This window comes from Mauremys reevesii, linkage group 1 (genome assembly GCF_016161935.1).
Source record: "Mauremys reevesii isolate NIE-2019 linkage group 1, ASM1616193v1, whole genome shotgun sequence".
In the NCBI taxonomy this organism is placed as follows: Eukaryota; Metazoa; Chordata; order Testudines; family Geoemydidae; genus Mauremys; species Mauremys reevesii.
Window position 1 is genome coordinate 21653000 of NC_052623.1, and position 20887 is coordinate 21673886.

The 20887-nt window shown below is 46.5% G+C and overlaps 1 protein-coding gene and 1 long non-coding RNA gene across 4 annotated transcripts in view; one reads left to right on the top strand and one right to left on the bottom strand.

Annotated features, from left to right (window-relative positions):
* The window catches only part of GAB2 (GRB2 associated binding protein 2), a 195240-nt gene that overhangs the window by 93038 nt on the left and 81315 nt on the right, over positions 1–20887 (bottom strand). Inside the window, exon 1 of one of the 3 annotated variants that reach the window (XM_039497104.1) lies at positions 20056–20109. The exons of the other annotated variants lie outside the window; for them this stretch is intronic. The gene's annotated coding sequence lies outside the window, so the exon portion shown is untranslated. Of the gene's footprint in view, positions 1–20055; positions 20110–20887 lie in introns of those variants that run through there. 3 annotated transcript variants of the gene reach the window in all.
* LOC120378176 lies at positions 455–17827 on the top strand. The gene is made up of 3 exons (XR_005587496.1): positions 455–691; positions 4729–4897; positions 17404–17827. It is a non-coding gene; the product is annotated as an uncharacterized LOC120378176 (long non-coding RNA).

Sequence of the window (20887 nt, forward strand, 5' to 3'; positions counted from 1 at the left end):
GGCAGTGACTGGGGTCAATTCCCAGAGCTGCCACAGACTCCCTGAGTGACCTTGGGCAACTCACTTGAATTTTTCAGTGTCTCTGTTCCCCATCTGTAAAATGGGGATAATGATCCTTCTTGTCTCCTACCCTTTCTCAGGCTTATCTATTTAGACTATAAGCTCTTCAGGACAGGGACTTTCTCTTACTATGTGTTTGTACAATGCCATGTGCATTGAGGCTCTGGGCTTGCTTGGAGCCTCAAGGACCTCCTGGAATACCAATAATAATAAACAGAGGTTCAGCACAACAAAGGCCCGGGTGTCAGCCAGTCTGGAGAGGTGCTTTCACCGTTGGGAGCCAATGATAGCAGAGTTGGGAGGACTGCAGTATGGATTTGGGCATGAACACACTAGGAGTCGGGGGCAGAACTGAGAAATGAACCCACAAACCCATGCCCTGGCCTATAGAACATCCTCTACAATGTTGCCAAACACCATCACAACGCAATTTGGCCACAGCACCGTGTGCGCTCGTAACATCACAATGGGATTGTCCTTCATTGCCACAGCTGCTTGGAGCCTTGGGCAGCAGCACCACAGGAACATTTCCCATATACCACAATTACACAGGGCATGACTACACATGGGTGTGTCGCAGGCCGTTAAGGACCGGAGCAGTTTTGAGAGAGATTTCATTGGGTTACGGAGGGTAAGATACTGGCTGCATTCGTAGCTTTGCATTTGAACATTAATCAGTGTGCCAGTGACAGGCCTGAAGGTCTGTGTTGTTTCAGCAACCAAGTCTAGTCTCAGTCCTTCTGTGTTATCTAAACTGTTCTGAAACTGACACAGAAATTCAGGCTAAACCAGCCTGAGGTTTGTCATGTTGTGCAAAGCGTCTGTGTATTGGATGTATAACCTGTATGGTCTGGAAACTTTTCTATTATTCACTGCATTAGTATCCATGCGTTATCAGACTACACTCAATCCCTTCACAATCTGGCACTGATTCCACAGTCCTGGCAGGATTATTCTTTGGAAACCAAAAGAAACAGACAGTGGTGAATTTCACTGAAGACAAAGTCTTTTCTCTTACTGTCAGTGAGGTCACTGCAGCACCACTTTGTGAAAACAGACCTGACCAAGTACAACTTAGTAATAGGTTTGTTGTTGGTATTTAGTTTACCAATCTTCAGGGCCACATCCTGAGCTGGTGTAAATCAGTATAGCTCCACTGAGATGACATCCATTTACCTTAGCTGATGATGGGGCCATTAGTAATTTGAGGCAAGCCTCTAGGTATCTGAGTTCTCTGGCCTAAGGGAGCTGTATAAGAACACAGCAAAGTGCTGAGTGAATTTGGGTATCATCTTAAGGCCCTTGTGAGGGGTGCGGATATGTAATGCCTGCCTCATAAACTCAGCCAGGCACAGCACGAGGAAGACAGCAGCTCAGTCTGAGTGGTAGAGTGAGTGTGGTCTATTAGATAGGATACTAGAATGGGAATTGGAAAATCTGAAGTCTACCCCGACTCTGCCACTGATCTGCTGTGTGACCTTCGTCATATCACTTTGCTTCTCTGGTGCCCTTCCCATGCTTAGCTGTTAGAGTTTAAGCATTGTGAGGCAGAGACTGCCTCTCACTGTGTACAGCACCTAGCACAATGGGGCCCTGATCTCAATTTGGGACTCTGCATTATACAAATAATAATTATAGATTCATAGATTCCAAGGCCAGAAGGGACCGTTGTGATCACCTAGTCTGACCTCTTGTATAATACAAGCCACAGAACTTCCTGAAAACAATTCCTAGAGCAGATCTTTTAGAAGAACATCCAATCTTGATTTAAAAATAGTCCATGATGGAGAATCCACCATGACCCTTGGTAAGTTGCTCCAATGATTAGTTACTCTCACTGTTATACATGTACACCTTATTTCCAGTGAATTTGTCTAGCTTCAACTTCCGGCCATTGGATTGTGGTATAACTTTGAAGAGCCCATTATTAAATAGTTGTTCCCCATGGAGATATTTAGAGACTATCATCAAGTCACCCCATAGCCTTCTCTTTGTTAAGCTTTTGTAAAGGGAAATCATGCCTCACCAATCTATGAGAATTCATGAGGGGGTCAACAAACATGTGGACAAGGGGGATCCAGTGGATATAGCGTACTTGGACTTCCAGGAAGCCTTTGACAAGTTCCCTCACCAAAGTCTCTTAAGCAAAGTAAGTAGTCATGGGATGAGAGAGAAGGTTCTCTTATGGATCAGTAACTGGTTAAAAGACGGGAAACAAAGCATAGGAATAACTGGTCAGTTTTCACAATGGAGAGAGAGAAATAGCAGGGTCCCCCAAGGATCTGTGCTGGGACCAGTGCTGTTCAACATATTCATAAATGGTCTGGAAAAAGGGATAAACAATGAGGTGGCACAGTTTGCAGATGATACAAAATTACTTAAAATAGTTCAGTTGAAAGCTGACTGTGAAGATTTACAAAGGGAGCTGGCAAAACTGGGTGACTGGGCGACAAAATGGCAGATAAAATTCAATGTTGATAAATGCAAAGTAATGCACATTGGAAAACATAATCCCAACTATACATATAAAATGATGGGGTCTAAATTAGCTGTTACTTCTCAAGAAAGAGATCTTGGAGTCATCGTGGATAGTTCTCTGAAAACATCCACTCAGGGTGCAGCAGCAGTCAAAAAGGCTAAGATAATGTTAAGAACCATTAGGGAAGGGAGAGAGAAGACAGAAAATATTATAATGCCACTATATAAATCCATGATACGCCCACACCTCGAATACATGTGTGTCGTTCTAGTTGCCCCATTTCCAAAAAGATATATTAGAGTTAGAAAAAAAAACCCAAGGAGTCCTTGTGGCACCTTAGAAACTAACAAATTTATTTGGGCATAAGCTCTCGTGAACGAGAACCCACTTCATCAGATGTATGAAGTAAAAAATACAGGAGCAGGTATAAATACATGAAAAGATGGGGTTGCTTTACCAAGTATTAGGTCAGTGTAACGAGATAAATCAATTAACAGCAGGCTACCAAGGGAGGAAAAATAACTTTTGAAGTGGTAAGAGAGAAATTAGTGTTGGGGAAACTTAACCTAACTAACCTAAACTTAATTTCCCCAATACTAATTTCTCCCTACTGTTACTCACACCTTCTTGTCAACTGTCTGTAATGGGCCACTCTCTTACCACTTCAAAAGTTATTTTTCCTCCCTTGGTATCCTGCTGTTAATTGATTTATCTCATTAGACTGACCTAACACTTGGTAAAGCAACCCCCATCATAAATTTGTTAGTCTCTAAGGGGCCACAAGGAATCCTCATTTTTTTTTTTTGCTGATACAGACTAACACAGTTACCACTGAAACCTGTCACCATTAGAGTTAGAAAACGTACAAAGAAGGTCAAGAAGAATGATTTAGGGGTATGGAACAGTGTCCATATGAGGAGAGATTAAAAAGACTGGGATAGTTCAGTTAGACAAGTGATGACTAAGGGGGGATCTGATAGAGGTTTATAAAATCATGACTGGTGTGGAGAAAGTGAATAGGGAAGTGTTACTTACCCCTTCACATCAAACAAGAATTTGGGGGTCACCCAATGAAATTAATAGGCAGCAAGTTTAAAAAAACAAAAGTAAGTATTTCTTCACACAACACACAGTCAACCTGTGCAACTTGTTGCCTAGGGATGTTGTGAAGGCCAAAAGTATAATTGGATTAAAAAAAGAACTAGATAAGTTCATGGAGGATCGGTCCATCAGTGGCTATCGGCCAATATGGTCAGGGATGCAACCCTGCTTTGGATATCCCTAAGCCTCTGACTGCCAGATGCTGGGACTGGACGACAGGGGGTGGATCACTTGATAATTGCCCTGTTCTGTTCATTCCCTCTGAAGCACCTGGCATTGGCTCTGTTGGGAAGACAGGATACTGGGCTGTATGGACCATTGGTCTGACCCATTATGGCCATTCTTCTGTTCTTCTATAAGCTAGAGATTGAGCTTCTTGAATTTGTCACTCAAGGCCAGATATATGCCTTACGCGCCCCAAGGCATGGCATCTTCAGTGCCCCACTCCTGCCTACAGCTGACCTTCGTATTTTCCATAAAAATAAAACTTTTAACTCACTTTTAACTTTTCGGCACCCCTAGAACGCCAGTGTCCCTAGGCATGGGCCTACTGGGCTTAACTGGAAATCTGGCCCTGCTGTCATTAGAAGGCAAGTTTTCTAACCCTTTAATAATTCTCATGGCTCTTCTGAAAACCCTCTCCATCCTTCCTGAATTGTGGACACCAGAACTGGACACAATATTCCAGCAGTGGTTGCACCAGTGCCAAATACAGAGGTGCAATGACCTTCCTACTACTTGAAATTCCTGTTTCTGCATCCCGGGATCCCATTAGCTCTTTTGGCCACAGTGTCACATGGCGAGCTCATGTTCAGCTGGTTATCCACGGCTACCCCAAAATCTTTTTCAGAATCACTGCTTCTGAGGATACGGTCCCCCTTCTGATAAGTATGGCCTACATTCTTTGTTCCTAGCCATATGATTTTACATGTAGCCATATTTAAATGCATATTGTTTGCTTGAGCCCAGCTTACTGAGTGGTCAAGATTACTCTGTATCGCTGACCTGTCCTCTGCATTATTTGCCATCCCCTGAATTTTTGTATCATCTGCACACTATATCAGTGATGGTTTTATGTTTTATTCCAGGTTCCAACATGAACTCTGGCATTAATCTGGAAGCAACTCCTCAAGAATGCTGCTTGGGCTGAATCAATCTTTGGTTAAACCAGAGATGGAACTGGCCTAAGCACCCATTAACATGTCATGATTGTGGGGAAAACATCCAGACAGAGGGCTCATAGAATCAGGCACACAGGTTTGACTTCTGCATAAAACCATAGGTGGTAAGGAGGGAAAAGACCTATTAGATCATTGGTTCCCAACCTGGGGGGTCCACCTCCCTGGGGAGTGTGAAGAAATTCCAAGGGGGGGCACGAGGCTGCCCAGCCCTTGAGCTCCCGGCCAGGGAGGCTAGCCCTCAGCCCCTCCCCTCCTATCCCCCCTCCCCTGCAGTTACGACACTGCTTGGGCAGCACAGCTTGTCCTGCCCACCTCCCAGGCTTTCCAATAAGCCTCCCGCTCTGAGTGGCCTGGTAAGGGGGCAGAGAGCAGGGGGTGTGTGTGGATAAGGGACAGGAGGTCCCGGGAGGCAGTCAGGGGACAGGGAGTGGTTGGATGGGGCAGAGATTCTAGGGGGGGCAGTCAGGAGACAGGGAGTGGGGGGGTTGGATAGGCATGGGAGTCTCGGGGGGCCTGTCATGAGGTAAGGGTGTGGATAGGGGTCAGGGCAGTCAGGAGACAGGGAATGGGGGGGGGTTGGATAGGGGATGGGGTCCCGGGAGGGGGCAGTTAGGGGCAGGGGATCCCGGGAGGGGGCAGTCAGGGGACAAGGATCGGGGAGGTTGGATGATGGTAAAGGAGAGGTGGGGGGCATGAAGGTTTCTCAAAAATTAAAAAGGGGGCATGATGCCAAAAAGTTTGGGAACCACTCTATTAGATCATCACGTGCTTCTGCCAGCTTGCTACCTCTAGGGCATTCTACAGGGCTTGTAAGTTACTTACATGGGTAGCATCGCCATAGCCTCTAAGTACCTCACAATCTTTCATGCCTTTTTCCTCACTACTCCCACTGGAGGAGGACAGTATGTTATCCCATTTTACAGACAGGGAACGAAGGCACAGAGACTCATCCAAGAAGTTCATGGCAGAGCACAGAATTTAACCTGTGTTCCCCAAACCTCAGGCTAATGACCTAACCACTGGACCATCCTTCCTCTTACACACAGGGTGGCCATTACATGATAGACCTATGGCCTAGCTTAGGCAAGGAGAGATAAAGACTGTATGGCACAAGATGTACGTGTGTGTGTGTATTCTGGCCACAGACATTTGAGTGTGAGTTTTCCTCAAGCCAATTGGATGGTTTTACTGGAAAGCCAAGCTCACGCTGATCCAGTCGGGAAGATCAGATCAGATCAGATCAGCAAGGCCCTTTCAGATGTCTTGAATTCTGATGACATGAGGCTGAGTCATGATATTGCATTGTCACACCAGGTCCCATAGAAGTGAGCAGAATTATTATTGAACAGTTCCTCCAGCTGTATAAGCCACGCCACTGTGTGTGAAAACATTTCCCCAAGACTCACACAGAGGAATCTGAGATTGGTTCTTTGGCTCAGTCCGGAGCTCATCTGGCTTTGTACAGAAAACTTCGTAATAAGCGAATGCTCTGTTACATTATCAGCCAGCTTTTGTTTCTTTTATTTTTTTCATGCCAGCCTTGGTGACTTGGCCTACTCTAGACAATCAAAGCGAAGCTTTTATCAAGTGCTATTATTGTTTTTTCATCCACAACAACAGTGTTGATTATAGCCAGGCTTCCTGCCTTAAGAGGGACATTGACCTAACTGTGGCTGAGCTACCACTGAATTCCTAACGAAATAAAGCCTCTCTTTCAATAGCTCACACGGGGTGAAATTCACCCCTGTGCAGAAGAGCAGCAGAGGGTCTAGACATCACTTAAGTCCCATATCTTTAAGGCTTAAATGAGGCATAGGTCTTGAGCTGGCTCATTGCACGTGGATACTTTTTACCCTGTGGGTTCACAACATTTCAGATGCTCATAGATGATGCGGAACTGACATCTCTGGAGAGAAAAGTCCTCGACTTATGGAGGCAGTAGCAGTGCCCATGCTTCCCACTGAATCACTCCATTCCCACTAATTTGCTTTAACGCTGACTCAGAGGAACCACATCTGAGCAGAGACAGAGACGGGTAAGGGAGGGGCTAGCAGTGAGTATGGAAAATCCATGCAGATGTTACTGTTAATGTAATGCCAGTTAGGTCTTAAGCTTTCTGATGGACCAGTGCAGGCAGGTGAATGAGAGTGCAGCATCCTACTACCATGTGGACATAGGCTCACGATGGCCACCAACTCCTTTTACAATAGATCATGGCGATTCTCAGTCACTTCCAGCATCATCTGGGTTCCAGCTGTTGTCCCAGAGCTGAAAGGCACTGTAGATCACTGCTAGTTACCTAAGCCATCCATCCCTGCCCCCCATAATCTAAAGGGCAGTTCTCCAAACTGCATGCGAACAATTTGTCCTCAGTCCACACCTGTTTACACAGCTAGAGTACCTTTTAATCCAACATGTCTTTGGCTAGCAGCAGGTGGTGTTTGTTTGCTTTCGGTCTATTTAGTTGTAACAGCTCATCATCAATGTGCAGCCAGCAAGAGAGACAAGTGATTCAAAGGCATATCATTCCATTGTTCAGTTAGAGGTGCTATAATTATGCCTAATGACTTAAGCAGATTCTCCACTAATATATCCTATACAGGTACAGCATCCTTTATACATCTCTGGAAAGCAAAAATCCCCCCTTCAGCCCCCCAAAATCAACAGTCTGGCTAATATATAAAAAATCATCACTTTGTGCTACCAATCTCGCTAGCTACTGCTCAATGCTAGTGAAAAGCTGTCTCTCAACTCCGCCTATACATTGTCCATGTCCTAGATTCCTCAGCACCAGTCAGATTTCAGGGTAGGACATGGGAGAGAGACATTACTGATTGCATTGATGATAGATGGCCTCCTCTTATCCACAGACAAGGGACATCCATCCATAATCACACTGCTGAATCTCGACTGTGGCATTTGACAGTCAACCACCAATTACCGCTGTCCTATCTCAGAGATGGGAGAATAGGAAGAAAGTGCTGAGATATGATGACCTTTACTCTTGGAATGAATCTGGAGGGTCATGATGGCCAACTTCCCTATTCTGGTTCCACAGCCCTCACCTCTGGAATCCCACCAGCCCCAAACCTCCTCTCAACTATAGTCAATGTCTATATGACTATGCTGTTGGGAGACCTCAGGAGACCTTCTGGACCCCCCTGACAGGAAAATGTAGACAGCACCGAGCTCTGCATTTCTTTATGATCAGATGTTAACAGCCCAGTTTCCCATCTATCCCAGTATCTGGGAGCCATCAGCATCTGGGTGAAGAGCAGTTGGCTGAAACTGGACTCAGAGAAGATGGAGGTTATACTAGTGGGAGACAGAAACATTATGACAGAGGAAATCAACAAAAATGATTAAAGGTCTAGAAAACATGACCTATGAGGAAGACTGAAAAAATTCAGTTTGTTTAGTCTGGAGAAGAGAAGACAGAGGGGACATGATAACAGTTTTCAAGTACATAAAATGTTGTTACAAGGAGGAGGGTGAAAAATTGTTCACATTAACCTCTAGGGATAGGACAAGAAGCAATGGGCTTAAATTACAGCAAGGCAAGTTTAGGTTGGACATTAGGAAAAAATTCCTAACCATCAGGGTAGTTAAGCACCAGAACAAATTGCCTAGGGAGGCTGTGGAATCTCTGTCACTGGAGGTTTTTAAGAACAGGTTAGACAAACACCTGTCAAGAATAGTTATTGACTCCCTCAGGGAACTGATGGGCAGGATCCCCTGGGAGAATAACATGATGGGGAAAGGAGTCCAGGAGAGCTGGTTGTATTTTAAACCATCCCGATGTGTAGAAAGGATAGTAAATATGGCAGGCGACCAGCTTGGCTTAACAGTGAAATCCTTGCTGATCTTAAACACAAAAAAGAAGCTTACAAGAAGTGGAAGCTTGGACAAATGACCTGGGAGGAATATAAAAATATTGCTCAGGCATGCAGGAGTGAAATCAAGAAGGCCAAATCACACTTGGAGTTGCAGCTAGCAAGAGATGTTAAGAGTAACAAGAAGGGTTTCTTCAGGTATGTTAGCAACAAGAAGAAAGTCAAGGAAAGTGTGGGCCCTTTACTGAATGAGGGAGGCAACCTAGTGACAGAGGATGTGGAAAAAGCTAATGTATTCAATGATTTTTTTGCCTCTGTCTTCACGAACAAGGTCAGCTCCCAGACTGCTGCACTGGGCAGCACAGCATGGGGAGGAGGTCACCAGCCCTCTGTGGAGAAAGAAGTGCTTCAGGACTATTTAGAAAAGCTGGACGAGCACAAGTCCATGGGGCCGGATGCTCTGCGTCTGAGGATGCTAAAGGAGTTGGTGGATGTGATTGCAGAACCATTGGCCATTATCTTTGAAAACTCATGGCGATCGGGGGAGGTCCTGGATGACTGGAAAAAGGCTAATGTAGTGCCCATCTTTAAAAAAGGGAAGAAGGAAGATCCAGGGAACTACAGGCCAGTCAGCCGCATCTCAGTCCCTGGAAAAATCATGGAGCAGGTCCTCAAGGAATCAATTCTGAAGCACTTAGAGGAGAGGAAAGTGATCAGGAACAGTCAGCATTGATTCACCAAGGGCAAGTCATGCCTGACTAACCTAATTGCCTTCTATGATGAGATAACTGGCTCTGTGGATGAGGGTAAGCAGTGGACATGTTATTCCTTGACTTTAACAAAGCTTTTGATACTGTCTCCCACAGTATTCTTGCCAGCAAGTTAAAGAAGTATGGGCTGGATGAATGGACTATAAGGTGGATAGAAAGCTGGCTAGATCGTCGGGCTCAACGGGTAGTGATCAATGGCTCCATGTCTAGTTGGCAGCCAGTATCAAGCAGAGTGCCCCAAGGGTCGGTCCTAGGGCCGGTTTTGTTCAATATCTTCATTAATGATCTAGAGGACGGTGTGGACTGCACCCTCAGCAAATTTGCAGATGACACTAAACTGGGAGGAGTGGTAGATACACTGGAGGGTAGGGATAAGATACAGAGAGACCTAGACAAATTAGAGGATTGGGCCAAAAGAAACCTGATGAGGTCCAACAAGGACAAGTGCAGAGTCCTGCACTTAGGATGGAAGAATCCCATGCACTGCTACAGACTAGGGACCGAATGGCTGGGCAGCCGTTCTGCAGAAAAGGACCTAGGGGTTACAGTGGATGAGAAGCTGGATATGAGTCAACAGTGTGCCCTTGTTGCCAAGAAGGCTAACGGCATTTTGGGCTGTATAAGTAGGGGCATTTCCAGCAGATCGAGGGATGTGATCATTCCCCTCTGTTCGACATTGGTGAGGCCTCATCTGGAGTACTATGTCCAGTTTTGGGCCCCACACTACAAGAAGGATGTGGAAAACTTGGAAAGAGTCCAGCGGAGGGCAACAAAAATGATTAGGGGGCTGGAGCACATGACTTATGAGGAGAGGCTGAGGGAACTGGGATTGTTCAGTCTGCAGAAGAGAAGAATGAGGGGGGATTTAATAGCTGCTTTCAACTACCTGAAAGGGGGTTCCAAAGAGGATAGATCTCGACTGTTCTCAGTGGTACTGACGACAGAACAAGGAGTAATGGTCTCAAGTTGCAGTGGGGGAGGTTTGGGTTGGATATTAGGAAAAACTTTTTCACACGGAGAGTGGTGAAGCACTGGAATGGGTTACCTAGGGAGGTGTTGGAATCACCTTCCTTACAGGTTTTTAAGGTCAGGCTTGACAAAGCCCTGGCTGGGATAATTTAGTTGGGGATTGGTCCTGCTTTGAGCAGGGGGTTGGACTAGATAACCTCCTAAGGTCCCTTCCAACCCTGATAGTTTATGATTCTATGATTACATAGTCCTGCCTTGAGTGCAGGGGACTGGACTAGATGACCTCTTGAGGTCCCTTCCAGTCCTACACTTCCCTGCAAATCTGCAGATATCTGAGGACCATGTCTGTGGATCAGAGATCAGATATGGATACAAATTTTATCAAGATGGTTCACAGTCTTGGGTTTTTTCTGGACTTCCCAATTTCGCTTAAGTATCCAAATAGCTATGGCTGCAAAAAAAATAAAAAATTTCCTTCCAGGTACGGCTGGGCAGAAGACTGCACTCTATCATATCAGAATCTGATTTGTCCATGGCAATCCATGGATTTGTATCCTGTAAACTGGATTGTTGCAATTCATTTTATCTAGGAATTCAACTGATGACCCTGATGAAGCTTCCATTGAGACAGAACAATGCATATCACCTATTGAAAAGCCCATCACCCTGGCGCTCTGCTCTCTGCACAGGATCCCAATGAATTACAGAATCAAATCAAAGTTTTGGTCTCATATGTATCCTCCCTCCACAGGACCGACTCCAGTTACCTAAGGAACAGCATCTCACTGTGCAGCCATGGCAGCCCACTGAAACAAAGGAACTGGCACCCTCAGGAAGGGTGCATCATCCATGTCTTAGTTCAAGCACAGAGAACAAGTTGATCATGACTTCCTCCCACCCCATGCATTAAAAGAAGAGGACAGGGAAACCCGGGCTGCAGGTGGAATGCCAGTGTGTTGCAGAGCCTCCAGTTAGCCAAAAACCTGTAGAAAGAGTGAAACCAGCCAAAACTTTCTAGATATGTTTCCAGGAAGAATAGATTGGAGAGGCCAGCAGCCACCGCTGACAGCATCCTGCTCATGCCCCCTCAAGCTTCACCCTTGGGAAAGACAGCTGCTTTCAGCATTCCAGGTGAATGCGCCATCAGACAGTTCATGTGGCAGCTTTCTATGTGACTGATTAGCCCAGGGGTCAGCAACCTTTCAGAAGTGCTGTGCCAAGTCTTCATTTAGTCACTCTAATTTAAGGTTTCGCGTGCCAGTCATACATTTTAACGTTTTTAGAATGTCTCTTTCTATAAGTCTATAATATATAACTAAACTATTGTTGTATGTAAAGTAAATAAGTTTTTTAAAATGTTTAAGAAGCTTCATTTAAAATTAAATTAAAATGCAGAACCCCCTGGACCGGTGGCCAGGACCCAGGCAGTGTGAGTGCCACTGAAAATCAGCTCGCGTGCCGCCTTTGGCACGCATGCCATAGGTTGCCTACCCCTGGATTAGCCTTTTCCAAAGGCACACAGCCAGATCCTCAGCTGGTGTGAATGGGAGCAGAGCCATGGCAGACAGCAGAGCTACATGCTGTATTTGAGAGATGTTAAATAACCTTCAGTGAGTTGCTCTTCTGCCTAATTAGAATCTCTTTTCTGGTTCATTGCCGTTTTCCTTTTCTGTCCCTCCTGCATGAATATTGTGCTGCAGCTGGAAAGTCCTTCTTTATGGGTGCCCAACAGGCATTGTGGCTCACACAGTTTGTTCCTATTTCGCTAGCGACCCCAGCGTTCGATAGGTTTGATTGACTGTGTTGTCAGCAGCAGCCAGCTGAAAACAACAGTGTCCCTTGGCGACAAGCATTGGGAAATCCTCCTGTGGTGCAACCAAAGTGCAGATACCCATTGCCCCTGCTTGAACTGTGGGGGTAGCGGTGGGAATAATCTTGCTGGAGAAAAGCTTGTACATCACTCGGTGCCATCAAACCAATGTTCCCTCTTCTGTGTTTTTTCTGCTGGGTGAGGAATGATCATGGCATAAGTTTAATTCCCAGGGGGAAATGCACCCTGCATGCAGTGGGGACAGCCACAAGACCTATTCATCATGCATGTCTTGCTTAAGCCTTATTTTGAGGAGATGACTGTGTATAGCTCCCGGAACAGGAGAGAATTCTGCCATAAAAGTTGCATGCCTCAAAAAGAAGCTGTTACAAAAATCAGTGCCTGCCATTATGCATTTTACTAATAAGGAACTAAGGGTTCCAGATGAGAGGTAATTAAAGAGTAGTGTGAAGGAGTGTGCTGCCCCTTTAAGGGACAGGGTGGAGCCTACAACCAAGACAGCTTGGGTGTAACCAACGGGGCTTTGCCTCACCCGAGGGCTGGGCTATTTAAACAGGAACAGGAAGCTGAGCAGGGGAGAGGAGATTAGGAGCCATGCAGGCTGCAGCGAATGGTGGGCTGTCTCTCAGGGCAGGTCTACACTACAGCTGGGATCCACGCTCTGAGATCAACCCACCGGCAGTCGATTTGGCGGGTCTAGTAAAGACCTGCCAAATTGACAGCAGATCGCTCTCCAGTCCACCCCTGTACTCTACCCCCGACAAGAAGAGTAAGGTTTGTTGAGGGGAGATTTTCTCCCATCGACCCCTCGCAGTGTAGACCCTGCGGTAACTCAACCTAAGGTACGTTGACTCCAGCTACGTTATTCTTGTAGCTGGAGTTGCGTAGTGTAGGTCGGCTTACCGCGGTAGCGTAGACATAGCCTCAGACTCCAGGGGACCAGCCTGACAAGATTCAGAGACTTTATTCGTTGAGTTTAAGTTTGGGAGCTCTGACCTAGGGTCCAGAGGTGAGGGCTTTATACACTGTTGTGGCAATTGCTCCTTCCCTAAGACCTTAATAAAGCGGACATGCTGTTTTGTTAGTTTGTTTTGGCTTCCCCTCACTCAGCTCCTTTACTGTGAATGCATTGATGCCCCAATTTTAGGATACAAAGGCCTGCGTGAGGGCAGCACATGGCCTTTTACAAGTTGCCACAAAGCAAAAGGCAAAATGCTATGGAACCTTGCTAGCTCACGCGGTCTGGGAGACCCACGGCAACGACGGAATTCTGCAAACTAGAAGGAAAACAAATCAGTAAAGGAACATAGAATATGCCTGGCAAAACAACATTCTGCGATGCATTTTCCAAGTGTCACTCATTTGTAATGGTATCAAGTCGTGCAGTGCGGTGGATCTTGTAAAAGGAATAAGATCTTTGCCGAGAAGTGGGGAGTAACTGACGGTACAAACAATGGGGTGTGTAGATCAGCAGAGTAAGAATTAGTGAGTAGAGGTGGGTGAAATGTTGTGCCTGAAACTGTTTTTAACCAAACATAGAGATGGTGACACTGAAACATTTTGCAGATTCGTGTCGATTTTGCCAAATTCTTCATTTCAAATAAAAAACCGAAACATCCCAGTTAATCAGTCGTGTCCTTTATGATGGGGTCAGCCATGTGGACTCAGTTGTATAATGCAACCTAGAGACCCTGCACTGTGGAAATCTGTGATGAGTGACAGCACTTCTCAAGGCCATTCATGCTCATGGCCACTGCTGTGGCATCAGTTCTGTACATACAAAGGTACAGTCGCTGAATGTTTTATTCTCCTTTGGGTTCCCTTCCTGGGTAATTCAGAATAGAAAACTATGAAAAGTGGCCCTGGATGAATTAAAACTTCCTATCTAGGGTAGAGATGGAAAAGACCCTAATACACTTATGACAGTCCAACTTCCCCTACCGGTGCAGGATTGCCTATTGCAGTGTATGCTCCACTGATTTGTCCTGGCTGGTTTTAAATGACTCATATTCTAGGGCTTCCACCACTTCCTCTTCACTATCGGGAAGTATTTCCTGGTATTCAGCCTGTTCTTAATTTCATCCTATTACTCCTAGTCATGACTCTATCCATCCATTTAGCTTCTTATCCCATACCCAGCACTGTGGTACGTGAGTGTGATACAGATGCTAAGAATATAGGAATTACCTACTGGATCGAAGAAGTGGTCCATCTAGCCTTTGACAATGGACAGACCAGCTGTTTCAAAGGAAAGTACATGAAACCCTGCAGCAGGCAGTTATGAAGCAATCTGTCTTCAGGTATGAGAGGGGTAGCCGCGTTAGTTTGGATCTGTAAAAAGCGACAAAAAGTCTTGTGGCATCTTATAGACTAACAGGCGTATTGGAGCATAAGCTTTCATGGGTGAATACCCACTTTGTCAGACGCATGTAGTGGAAATTTCCAGAGGCAGGTATAAATATGCAAGCAAGAATCAGTCTAGAGATAACGAGGTTAGTTCAATCAGGAGGGATAAGGCCCTCTTCTAGCAGTTGAGTTGTGAACACTAAGGGAGGAGAAACTGCTTTTGTAGTTGGTTAGCCATTCAGTCTTTGACACCATCAGCTCAGGATTAAACAAATTTGCAAATGAACTGAAGTTCAGCAGTTTCTCTTTGAAGTCTGGTCCTGAAGTTTTTTTGCTGCAGGATGGCTACCTTAAGATCTGCTATTGTGTGTCCAGGTAGGTTGAAGTGTTCTCCTACAGGTTTTTGTATATTGCCATTCCTAATATCTGACTATCTGTCCATTTATCCTTTTACGTAGGGATTGTCCAGTTTGGCCGATGTACATAGCAGAGGGGCATTGCTGGCACATGATGGTGTATATTACATTGGTGGATGTGCAGGTGAATGAACCGGTGATGTTGTGGCTGATCTGGTTAGGTCCTGTGATGGTGTCATTGGTGTAAATATGTGGGCAGAGTTGGCATCGAGGTTTGTTGCATGGATTGGTTCCTGAGTTAAAGTTATGGTGTGGTGTGTGGTTGCTGGTGAGAATATGCTTAAGGTTGGCGGGTTGTCTGTGGGCAAGGACTGGCCTACCTCCCAAGGCCTGTGAAAGTGTGGGATCATTGTCCAAGATGGGTTGTAGATCACTGATGATGGATTGGAGAGGTTTTAGCCTGAGGACTGTAGGTGATGGCCAGTGGAGTTCTATTGGTTTCTTTCTTGGGCTTGTCTTGCAGCAGGAGGCTTCTGGGTACACATCTGGCTCTGTTGATCTGTTTCCTTATTTCCTCGTGCAGGTATCAAAGTTTTGAGAATGCTTAGTGAAGACCTTGTAGGGGTTGGTCTCTGTCTGTGGACCTCCCGTGTAGATTGGTCCAGGCTGAGGCTGATGGTGGGGTGGAAGCTGTTGAAATCGTGGTGGAAGGACCCATGGGAAAGAGACTCTGGAAGAATTCCACCACAATTTCAACAGCTTCCACCCCACCATCAACCTCAGCCTGGACCAATCTACACGGGAGGTCCACTTCCTAGACACCACGGTACAAATAAGTGACGGTCACGTTAACACCACCCTATACCGAAAACCCACTGACTGCTATGCCTACCTTCATGCCTCCAGCTTCCATCCCGGACACACCACACGATCCATTGTCTACAGCCAAGCGCTGAGGTACAACCGCATATGTTCCAACCCCTCAGACAGAGATCCCATTGAAGTCAACAGGCGCTGCAGGTGCTCAGCACCTCTGAAAATCAAACCATAAGGGTCGCAGGTTTGGCCCTCAGGAATCAGTGGCTACTTTTGAAGATATTGGCCTATGAGGGTTGCTAAGGGCCTCAGAGGGGATTAAAACTCAGGCTTTCTCGGTAGGAAGGTGGATCTATTAGAAAGGGCAGTAGCCCGGGGCTCAGGAGGTCTGGGTTCAATTCACAGCTTCGATATAGACTTTGGGTTTCTCTGTGCCTCAGTTCCCCATCCATAAAATGGGGATAATACTGCCCTGCTGCACAGGAGCATTTGTGAGGGTGAAATCCATTAATCATTATCGTGGGGATGGGCAATAGAAACACACAGACAGAATTCCTGGCACCTAGTCTTGAATTCAGGCCACTGCATGATCTCAAGCTGCTTTACTCACAGGGGCGGCTCCAGGCACCAGTACGCCAAGCGCATGCCTGGGGTGGCAAGCCACGGGGGGCGCTCTGCTGGTCACTGGGCAGCAGGCAGGCTGCCTTCAGCGGCATGCCTGTGCAGGGTCTGCTGGTCAGGCGTGCCGCCAAATCTGCAGGACCGGGGACCTCCCGCAGGTAAGCCGCCGAAGGCAGCCTGCCTGCCATGCTTGGGGTGGCAAAATACTTAGAGCCGCCCCTGTTTACTCACATGAGTTCTAGTCCCATTTGGCCAAATTCATTTCTGAGTGTAACTCCAATGGCTTCAGTGGAATCAGACCCCCATTAGCATTCGTGAGTAAGGCAAAGAGGGTTTGGCCGTACAGCGGCCATCTGAGTCTACTGTAGGATTTTCAGAAAGGCCAAAGCCCCCCCACCTACATATTTCCTGCCACTGCCATGTGACGCTTGAGATTTAAAGCCACAAAGGGCAGGGGGTTCAGAAATGAGGTTGCATCGCTCTCCATCCCCTCTTCCTCTGCCGGAGTCCCTCCTTCCCGGATGCTCTTTCTGCCCCTGTGTGATGTCCAAAAGGATGTTTTGGGAGAGGATAAGGCTCTGAAGTGCAGCTTATCATCAGTCCATAGTGCACCCAGGTTTTATTTTTCCTCCTTAACATTTGCAGGCATGTAATGAGGTTGGAGGGACGAGCGGCATGGTAAGTGGGGAACTATAGTTGGACTTCACTCCACAGTGAGGCACGGGGCGCCTCTGGTTCTCCACTCACAGCCTGGGCATCTGCAGCGCTACAGTGAGTGCAGTCGAAACCAAAACTGTCCATGGGGAGGTGTCGGTTTCGACAACTCTCCCAATTCAAATGTGTTTTGAGGGAAAAAAAGTTTTGAAGTTGTTGAAATGATGGTTTTAAAGTGAAACGTTTGGGCGTTTGGTTCAAAACAGCTTTTCATTTTGAAAAGTTAATTTATACTCCTAAAAAGTTTTTTGTTTTTTAAAGTCAAAATGGAAAAAAATTGAAATTATTGAAAAGTTTCAATTGACCCAATCTGATTTTTTCCCCAGATTATCGGTTCACAAACATTTTTGAGATTCCGTCTTTTTGTCCTGATTTGGGACAGAGAAAAAAACCCGAAACCTTGAAAATGCTCATGGGACAGGAAAACCATTTCCCACTCAGCACTTCTCAGGGGGTTCTCAGGAGCCTAAGGGAGCCACAAAAGGTTAAAGGAAAACAACCATGGATAGAAACAAAGTTGGAACGGAGGATTGAGAGACAACGAGAGAGAGCGCACACTTCCCCCAGCCTCCATGATCCCTCCTTCTTTAAAGTAACCCAGAGAAAGGCATCGTTCCTGCTAAGTGAAGTTTAAGCCTTGTAAGCACAGCTGATGCAGTTAAAGAGCCCCACCAACAGCAAACATTCATGCAGCTCAGTGTCCGTGGATTAATTTGAAATAAGGAATAAAAAGAGGGAAGTTATGAGGAATGATCTGCCCATCAGGTTTTCAGCCCTGGGAAGTTTCTCACAGCGTCACTGTTATATAATGAACTGGGCTCTTGGGTTATTTTCCTGGGGGACTGGTTTGTGCTCCATGAGAAGGAATTTTAGTCGCAGGAAAAATCCCGAGGCTTGTTAATCTTCAGCAAAAGGCTCGTGTGCTGTTTTGTTGTCATAGCACATGCCTGTCTCTGCTTGGATGAAATACTGATTTGCCTCTTGCCCTAGAAGTGAGACATTAAATCCTACCAAGATAGCACTGCTAATAAATTAAGAGGATGGCACTGTTTTCTCTGCACAGTCATCCTTAGAGAGGAAGGGGGATCTTCAGGTTGAGACATTGTGTGAGGATTCAGGAGATCCGTGCTAAATCCCTGACTCTGCTACTCTGCTTCCTGTGTGACCCTACACAAGTCACTTAACCTCTCTCTGTCTCAGTTCCCTTTCTTTGTCTCTTTAAATTATTATGATTATTATTTCTGTTTATAGTAACACCCAGCTAAGAACAGGGCCCCATTGAGCTGGGCGTTGTACATAGTAGACGACTGTCCCTGTTTGAAACGACTTAAAATCTAAATAAACAAGACAGGCAAAGAATGGGAGGGGAAAGAGAAGTGAAGGCTTATTGTACAAAACAAAGGTTTGCCGGCATAGCTATGTCAGCTCGGAGCATGACAAAAACCACACCTCCTAGCTGACATAACACCCAGCATAGATACAATTCTACCCACAGAAGAGAGCTTTTGTTGGGATAGCGAATGTCCTTCAGGGATGCGGAGTACTTATACCGCCAGAAGAACTCCTTATGCCAGCATACACCACATCTCCACTAGGGGGCTTTGCTAGCATAGGTATCTGTAGTGTAGACAAGCCCAAAGTGACCTCATTGAGGTCACACAGCAGGTCAGTGGCAGGAACGGAACCTGGGAAGGGGTGTCTCTTGACTCCCACTTCAATGCACTAGCAACTAGATCACCCAGCCTGCCAGCTCTTTGCAACAGAGACTCACTCTTACCCCATGTACCAATGGTGTCTGATCATAACTGCGGCATCGAGGTGCTACCATAATAGAGATAATAAAGAAAGAAAAACAACACAGTTGAGCCCCACCTGTTTGTATTTCACTGCCTCTGCCTGCATCGGCTCTATCTGCTTTAGCATGTGGCACTTACTGTGGCTCCGGGAGAGTGCTGACAGCTGATGGGTCGGTGCAGCGGAGCAGAACATGCGCGTAAACATGCCACTCAGCCTCAGAGCCATGCTGTGATTAAGGACAGCGTGTTCCAATTGGGAGGCAGCCTCCACAAACCAAAAACGAGGTTGGTAACAGCAAAATTAGAGCGGAGGAGCATGTTACAATACTGTATTCCTGGGCAGGGCTGGTGTGGCTCAGATGTCAGAAACAATTTAATTACACTCGTTTACAGTTGGGGCGATTGTCATTCGCTGAGGGCAGGCAATAGCTCGATGCCCACACAAGATAGCCCTGCCCTGAGGAACTTACAGCATAAACAAGACAGATGCAGAGCCCAGAGGGGAGCCCAGAGGAGGGACTGGCTAGGATTCATTTTGAGGATTATTAATATTATTGCTGGCTCATGTCATGTGGGCCTGCCAGGGAGAAGGGAGCCTGTCGGAGGGACTGGAACAAGGAGACAGTGGAGGAATTTTGAGCTCAAAGGACTGTACAAAATATAGCCATATATAGTACCACGGGGGATGCAGCCACTCTGCACAGCAGAGAGGACAAGAGTGGCAGCCCTTCCGGTATGAAAAGCGCCAGCGGTTGTGTCACATGCACATAAAGCAGGCAGGATCTTGTGGCCTGATTTTCAGTGGCACTGGACACCTGCTGCCCCACCTGACTTCAGTGAAAGCCACACCACTGTTTCTGATCTGAAAGACACCCACAGAGTATCTTCATGAAACTCGGTTAATCTACCTGGGGAGGGAGAAGGCCTGACTCAGCTCTGCTGGGGTTGGAGCCTGAACGTCCAGGGAGCCATGTCACATTTGGGCCAATACGCTGCCCCCTCTTGCTGTTCTGAGATAGAGGTTCTCTCAGAGGAACAAGCAGGGCGATGAGAGTGGTGCAGTCGTGACAGCACCCTGGATCTGGGGGTAAGAATTGACTCTAGGTATTTTCAAGGTAAACCGCAAGGCAAAAATGGCCAGCAAATTGGGATCAGATCTAGGTGCCCAGTAACTGCACTAACCTGGCCGCAGAGAGCATATGGCACGGCACGTTTAAAACTCTGTCCGCTCCTTCTATGAAATTGTCCCGGAGCTCTCTCGTTTGCCGAAGATATCCCAGGATGGGCCACTCTGTGACATCACAAATGCCACCGTTTAAATGGATTGTAAAGGAGACCTTTGGTGTTTGTATCGCCATATTCTGGGATCTCTTCAGCCAACCTGCAGTTACCAAGAAGTTTCACAAAAGGGGGGCGGGGGAAGGGGAGGAAGGATTCTGAAAAGATGTAGTAAGATGTATTTCTATGCCCTCCATAGCCTGGTTAGTTGATCATCTAGAACAGAAATCTGGGCTGAACGGTTTCCTTTTCCCCTTTGCAGATCACCTTTAATTAAAATGGAGTCCTCCTTAAATGTCTACACTACCCGCAGCATCTAGTCTAGCCACGATAAATCAATCCCTGAGCGCTCTCCCGTCGACTCCCGTACTCCACCACAGTGAGAGGTGCAGGCAGAGTCGACGGGGGAGCGGCAGCAGTCGACTCACCACAGTGAAGACACTGCGGTGAGTAGATCTAAGTACGTCGACTTCAGCTGAAGTTGTGTAACTTAGATCGACCCCGCCCTCGGTGTAGACCAGGCCTTAGATTGGCCCAGCCTTTTCACTTTGGCTGCAATTCACCCCTGTGCAAACAGTTTTCCAAAAGGCTCTGCACCACTGACATCTTCAGGTCTCTGCAGGCTCTCTGCACAGGGGTGAGTTTCTTCCTTGGCTCAGTAAAGCTCTGGTTACTTACACTGGGTGTGGGATGTGTCCTTTTTCTGCAAAATTTCAGAGAAAGAAATGGGTATGCT